We start from the raw sequence: 7,387 nt of genomic DNA on the forward strand, positions 1-7,387 counted from the left end.
CTTTTAAGAATCCAAGGAACTAAATTTGGTCTTCTTACACATAAAGATCTTACAGACCACATTAACATGATTTGAGAGTGAGAGATGAAGTTTAATTAGTATGCTGTTTGCTAGCTAGTTTGTTTAAAAGATTTCTCAAGTGTTTCCCTGGGTCCACTAGGATGCCTGGGGCTGAATTGAGCCAGGGCTAGTATGACCTCTGCAGAATACTCACTTCCCTGTTTTTCTTCTCTTTCAAAAAAGATTTGAGAGTCTGACTTCATAGAGTAGAGAACCTGTGATTACTTCAACATCACTATTAAATTACGTTTCTGAAAGTGATGCCAATTTCATTACAGCTGAAGTCTGTTTTGCAACCTTTTCCTTTTGTGGGGTGTTCAGTGGGCAAATCTTTATGACTATTCTTGTGTCTCCTTACTCTAATTTTCATGCTTAAAACTTTCAAAATCTGCAAGTAAATGGGTTCCTTTATCTGTTTTTTTAGGTACAATGGTGCTTTACCTAATGGAGATAGAGGACGGAGGAAAAGCCGCTTTGCCCTCTATAAGCGCCCCAAGGCTAATGGCGTCAAACCCAGCGCTGTCCACGTGATATCCACGCCCCAGGCATCCAAGGTAGGTGGGTCCGGCCAGGCAGGAGGGCCTTGGCCCGCAGCAGCTCACAGTTCCTCCTAGTCAGCTGCCCTCTTTCTTCCCATCTCATCCTCATCTTAGATAGAGCTTTTCAACCTCTCAAGGCTGGAAGGCTATTGGGAGAGGCTGTGCTACGCATGAGGGTGTGTGGGCAGCACCCCTGGCCTGGCTCCACTGTATGCCAGCGTCCTCCCCGCTCTGCTCCCACAGTGATTAGCATCTAAGCATGACTCACATACTGCAGCTCCTCTCCAGAAGGGGGCGGACTGCCAGCTCTCAATGTTAAGATCCACTGTGTTTGGACACAAAACAAAGAGCAAACTTACCAAGGTACAGTAGTTACAGTGAAAGACACGTGATGCCCTTTATCCTAAAGAGGCTTGCCTTACATCTTGGTATAAACCTCACAAAGATTTGTTGCTTTCTTCTGTTAATCAAGTGCAGTAGGTACTTCCATATAACCTACATGTACATGGGATTGAATATATGTGATAATTAGACTGAGAAACAAATAGAACTGATGTGAGAAGACTGCTATACCTGCTAATTTTCATATGCTTAAAGTGGTAAAATACTAATTTTTTTTAAACAAAGGGTTATTTTATTTCTTTCTAATATATAAGTGGGGAAAAGGTTGAGTTTCTGTTCTGGCTGGTGTAGTTTACATATTACACTTGCAACAGTTTTTCTATAATAAAATAAATTCTTTGATGTGTAATGCAGTTTGCTTTTGCTATGAAATAACTACATATGCCTGCAGTATTTCATATGAGGCAGCTAGTTATATGGGTCTAGCACCATGCATTCGGGCAGTTGGAATAAGTAAGCCTTGGTGCCTGTTTTTACTGGAAGCCTGGGTTTAGGAAGAAACACTGGCTCTGGAGGCAGCACGGTGCCTACTCTGTGTTACTGAAAAGCTCCCGTGGTTCTGCACAGGGCCCCGGAAGGGACAGTTCAGTTAGGAGTGGCCTGCACTGGTGAGGGCGTGAGTAGGTAAGGAAGTACCAAGGAAATGGAGAAAAAGATTAGTATTTTTTGGACAAATTTTGGCTAGAAAATAAACTAAAATTTTTAGAGTACAAAAGACACCTTTAAAAAAAGGAGAACAAAGGAAATCCAGCTTTATGAAAATGCTAAAAGTATAAAATAGCAACAAAATCTTGAGAGGTCAGAGAAATACAAGAAACATTTTATAGTCCAAAAATGTTGGATGAAGAAGGAAACCAAGACATGTTTTTAAAGTGTGCTGTGACCACTAAAATTGTTATGATAGATAGACATAGTCATTGTAATTTTGTCTATTTGTTGATATTTTTCTTCTTTTTCTTTCTTTGGGTCTGTATCTTTTTATATTTACTTTTAAAATGTCATAGAGGAGCTGGGGATTTAGCTCAGTGGCACAGTGCCTACCTAGCAAGCACAAAGTCGTGAGTTCGATTCCCGGTACCAGAAAAAAAAAAGCAAAAAAAATAAAAAATAAAAAGTCATAGACTTTGTATTAATAGGATGGCTGACATTTAAAAATTACAGGACTCTGGCTTTTATTACTCAGACATCATTTCATGGTGGAATATAAAAATTGGTTACTTTGGGGGGATCAGCGATTCTTCCTTCTTCCTTCCCCACTCCCCACTCCTCCCATTTGAACCTTTCATGTTTTACCTTAATGCCTAGATCTGACCATAAGTTGTTTAGGTTATTCAGCTTTTGTGATAGTTGTCTCTCTATTTAGACATATTATCCCCAGTAGGAAGAGTAGGGCAAATTGGACTTTGGACATGACCCCGCTATTTTGTAAAAATCTGGAATAATTAAGTCCCCAGGGCCTCCTGCTAGTCCATTTGTGAACTAAGCAAATCAGCCACAGGCAAGAGTCCTGTTGAATCAGGTAGCAATACTTTAAGCAGCAGAAATTCTGGCTAAAAAACAAGAATGGAAAAATTATTATAGAATAAGGTGGTAGCAGGGAAAGATTGAATAGCCAGGCTTCTTGAGAGAGGAGAGTTGGAGTGTTAGCAGGCTATAATGTGTTTATTCCTTCAAAGGTATGATCAAGTGACTTGACTCTAGCCGCATTCTCTCTCTCCTAAAGGTTTTGAATTTTCGGGAGAGAGAATCTGATAGGCTGAGCCAGTCTCCCAGCCATGGCCAAGGATGATGTGTAAAACAGGCATATTTATTGGGGGCTTATCTCCACCCGGTGCTGTCTGGACCTTGCTTGTCTTTCTGTGTCTACCATGAGGGTCTAGGATGCGTGAAATCAGTCTAGACAGTGAAGAGGTAATACATCTGTCTCCTCTGCCCTCACGAACCTAGAGTCTCAGTCACAAATCCCAGTCTGTCTGCTCCCTTATAAGCTTGTATCTGTAGCCAGCTTTGTCCTGCCTCTCTTGCTGACCAATCAGTCAGCTGTACTGCCCTTCTGCTTTGGAATCCCACCTGGTTGTGAACGAATCCCTCATGTACTTAAAGACTCTGATTGCAAATGTGCCTAGTACCTATTTGATTGGAGCTGTAAAAGTGAAACCTAAAAGGGTGTGTGGGTGAAAATTTGAGCACTGTTCCTTTTGGTTGGGGTGTTTCTTCCCTGTACCGTGCAGGAATAGCACAGGCACCCCATTGCTAGAGGCAGTGGCAACAGAAAAACCAGACCTTGTAGTCTCTAGGTAGATGGAGATGGCGAGCTTGTGCTGCTGTTGTGTAATCTCTATTTGTGCAGTTTTTATTTACGTACATATTTGCTTTTAGAATGATACACGTATTTCTCTCTGATTGCATAATGTGTTTTTTACAAAAATCAGAAGTCCTATTCCACTTCTGGCAGGTCTGTTACACAGGCATAAGGCCTAGCAATTTATTCACCTATTCATTTATTCAACAAATATTTATCCATCACCTTCCATGGCCAGGCGTCATGCCAGGTGCTGGATAGACTTCAGTGAGCATGGCAGCCTGCAGCTAATCACCCAGCACGTCAGAGACCGCGGAGGCTCGAGGAGCACATATGTCACTGCATGTGGAACAGGGGTACAGAGTGTAGTGGGACGCGTGGGGAAGGATCTGCACGCCTTGCCAGTGAGCTGAGCAGGAAGCAAGCTGACCATCCCGGGCCTGGCCAGAGGGCTCGGGGTTTTTTGTAAGGAGGAACACGGGAGTGTTAGGATGCAGTGAGAGTTTCAGCTGACATGTGTGAGCTTGCTTTGGTTTTTGTGGTATGACTGTTTTGCTGTGCTCTGTGAAAAATCACCTTTTGGGGATATTTTTACTTCAAAAAGTAACTGCATATCACTGCTCCAGTTAGCTGATGTCAGGACGGAAAGTATCAGTGGCTTGTGAGTGACAGTGTGGCGGGAGATTGAGGCTGCTCTTCAGCTGGCCTCTGTCCCTGCTGTGTTGCCCTAACAGTCTCCACACCTGGGTGTTTCATAAAGCACAGAGGTTTACGTGGCTTGCTGTTTGGGAGCCACAAGGCCTGAACGACATGGCAGCTGCATCTGCAGTGTCGCGGCATGGAGGAGGAGCAGAAAGGGATCTGGTCGTGTGTGAGCCAGGAGGCCAGAGAGCAGACCTCTTCTGTGTCCGCCTCGGTCCCGTGAGCCCCACCTCAGCCTCTCTGAGAGTGGAACCCTGCAACCTGCCTACCTCCTGAAGGACCCTGCCTCCACCTCTTAGCATGGGCAGGCAGGGCCCAGGCTTCCCGTGTGGCAACCAAGTCACAAGTACTCGCAAAGCCTTGCAGCCTGCGGGAGCCCATGTGGCTGCTGTATGGGCTGATACAGTTCTGAAGCTCATCGTGTCAGTGGGTGACCATGGGAAGGGGCACTTGTCAGTGTAGACCCATTCATTTGCTGAAGGTGACTTTGCAGAATGTAGCAAGGTCCACTCTGCTGCTCACCGTCTTCACAGCTGCGTCTGCAGGGATGAGAATCCTCGTGCACACTCCTGGGCAGGTGGAGCTTTCTGGGCTTTGGGGGAATCACCATGTTACCAGGATTCTCAGACTGGTTGCTGCTGCTTTTAAACAGTTGAGTTTTAAATGGTTCTTACTTGGGTTTCTTTCATAGTCATATAACTCTTGGGTTGGTAGTGTAAGGTGTTTGATAGTTTTAAGTTCAAGAAATAATTTAATGTAAATTACTATACATTTTAATTAGTTTAATTATTTTGTAAAAAGAACAACAGTGTTTTGATAAGACTTTTTAGATATAAACGTATTTTTAAATCTTTGAGAGAAGAAATAAAGATATAATGGTATTAAACTACAATCCAGAATATCTTTTTATATCACGCAGGATGCAAATCTAGAACAATTTGTGTTTCTGGAGTGAGAAGGAACTTGATTATTTCAATAAAAATATAAATGAGTCAGTTTCCAAACAATAAAATAACTTTTAGATCCTTTTCATCAATAAGTGTTTGATAAAGTAAAAAGTATTTATGAAGGACCAACATGCTGTGCAGTTAAAAACATAAAATATTTACTAGTATTTCAGAATGCAGTTTTTATAGGAATATAATATAACAGTTTAGATTTGTAGTCCTGATTGTTACAAAACATATATTTACTGAGATGGAAAACACTTTTTGGAAAACTTATAAATCAGGTGAATATAATTTCATCTGTCATTGACAAAGCTCCAACCATGTCGCATAAAAATATTTTAATAATTTACTGAAAATGCAATATTTAAAACTTTGAAGATAGTGTGATAGTTTTTGTTGATTTCATAGAGCTAAGGGAACATCTGACATAAAGCTTTGTCATCCTTGAAAAAAATTGTTTCAGGGAGAAATACATAAAAAACCTTACAAATTTTGCACAGATAGTACAATTACAGTGCAGAAGAGAAAGTTTCTCTCAGCTCAGGTCCTATGGAAACTATTTCTGGATGTTTCTGTATGATATTTTCTCACTTACTATCTCTGGGTGATTGAAAAATAAAATTGAGTAAGCCACTTAACAATTGTCTTTGAAAATTTTTGTTATCTTACGTGAAATAAATACCAGAGAATTACCAGAGAATTTGTTAAGAACTTGGAGTGGCAGGGATGAAGTTTCGGAGACTTGATGTGAAGCATGTGGTACTAATTAGGTGAATTCAACTTGGAAATTGCATAGATACTTGAATATTCATGTTAGCAAAGTTGTGGGGTAGTGGTTGGGGATTTGGATTTAGTACCTGATACTGTAAGGTCAAGTTTTTCTTTGTTTTCGGTTACTATCATGGATATATTTAATTGACAGATAATTGGTGATAGAAAAGCCAAATAGAAGAGACTATGATAATCAGATGTTAGATGTTAGAGAAATTAAAAAATCTGAAGTGAATCAAAATAGTACTTCCAAGAGAAAACTATTAAATTAGCCAACAAATTCTGTGAACCTGTACTTATGTAGTGACAAAGGTGAAGAGTACAATTAATACGTAACGACATTCCTTTAAAATACTGATTCTTAGAACTTGGCTTGTGGTTGTCTCCAAGCAGCAGAAAGTGAAGATCTTGCCCAGGAAGTGACTGTCATGGCTTCAGTGGCGGCATGTATGTGATTAAAAAGATCAGAGAAGATAATTGAAGGATGCTTTCTTTTCAGCACTGAGGATAGTTGATAGGAGTTTCGAAGAAAGTAGTAGATTGTGTTAGACTGTCTGGATGCGCGCATTGTGATCACAGGATTCTAACGGGCGACTAGGCCCGCAGGTGGAGGAAGCGGCCTGAGTCTAGGATGCAGGCAGAGTAGAGAAGATGACGACACCAGCAGCCTTGGACTCAGGAGTCTATGACAGAAGCTCGGCTGTCCCCCAAAAGAGCTGCTGTGCTGCAACCTCTGTGAGCAGTGGGACCTGGGACCAGCCTGATAATGCTTTGATCTTGGACTCCTGCGACTGTGGCAGAGAAACCAGTCAAGTCTGGTGTGCAGGACCGTTTTTTAGCTGCTCAGTTTTGTGATAATTCATTGTATCAGCAAGAGAAAACTTGCCCAGGATTTATGGGAAAGTAAATACAAAACACCTTGTATTTCTGAGGAGGTCTTAATCTTTCATTGGGGGGAAATGAAAGGATGAAAAACAGATTAAAGAATTCAGAGGCAAGGAAAGGTCTGCCTGCGTCCCTGTCTGCCGTCTCTCTCTCTCTCTTCCCTCTCCCTCCCTTACCCCTTTCTTTCTTTCATATTTTATATCCAGAATGTTAGAGAGAGCAGCTTGCCTCTATCACTCAGCAATTTAATTATCAGTGTAATTAGCTGCATGACCAGTATACAGTAGTTATAATTTTTACTTGATATGTGTATTAGTTGGACAAATCATTTAATTTCTATTGTCCTTAAAGCACAGTTTTCTTGATGACTTGCTTTTAACATGTTGATGTGTGAGAATGCTTGTATTTATAATTACGCTTTTACTCGAGCTTGTTTGGATGGTGATCCTGATTCAGGAACTCATATTTTTATGGAAGAAGAGAGGCTTTTGCTGTATTTTTGAAAACAAACAACATTGAAGTTGAAGGGGATTTATTCACACTGACTTCTTATTTTGCAAGTGAGAACCTTAAAAGGAAAGCTCTGAGCTGGTTGCGTCTGCTGCAGGAGCAGGGGGCGATGCCCTGCGTGACAGGACCAGCTGCGCCCTGCTCTGACTCTCTGTCTCCCAGGAGTGTGATTTGAGAAATCCCTTTCCAAACTCGCACTGCTGTAGTGATGAATTTGATGATTTTTTTATTTGTTTGCTTTTGTTTTTTTTTTTTTTTTTTTTTTT

At 41.2% G+C, this 7,387-nt stretch overlaps 1 protein-coding gene across 1 annotated transcript in view; it reads left to right on the top strand.

Moving 5' to 3' along the window:
- The first annotated feature begins 484 nt into the window (after positions 1-484).
- Positions 485-7,387, top strand: part of Peli2 (pellino E3 ubiquitin protein ligase family member 2) — a 107,029-nt gene continuing 100,126 nt past the window's right edge. Inside the window, exon 1 of the mRNA XM_005399193.2 lies at positions 485-614. The gene's annotated coding sequence lies outside the window, so the exon portion shown is untranslated. The remainder of the gene's footprint in view (positions 615-7,387) is intronic.

The sequence above is a fragment of the Chinchilla lanigera genome, unplaced genomic scaffold (assembly GCF_000276665.1).
Source record: "Chinchilla lanigera isolate Chin_1 unplaced genomic scaffold, ChiLan1.0 scaffold00065, whole genome shotgun sequence".
NCBI classification, from domain to species: Eukaryota; Metazoa; Chordata; class Mammalia; order Rodentia; family Chinchillidae; genus Chinchilla; species Chinchilla lanigera.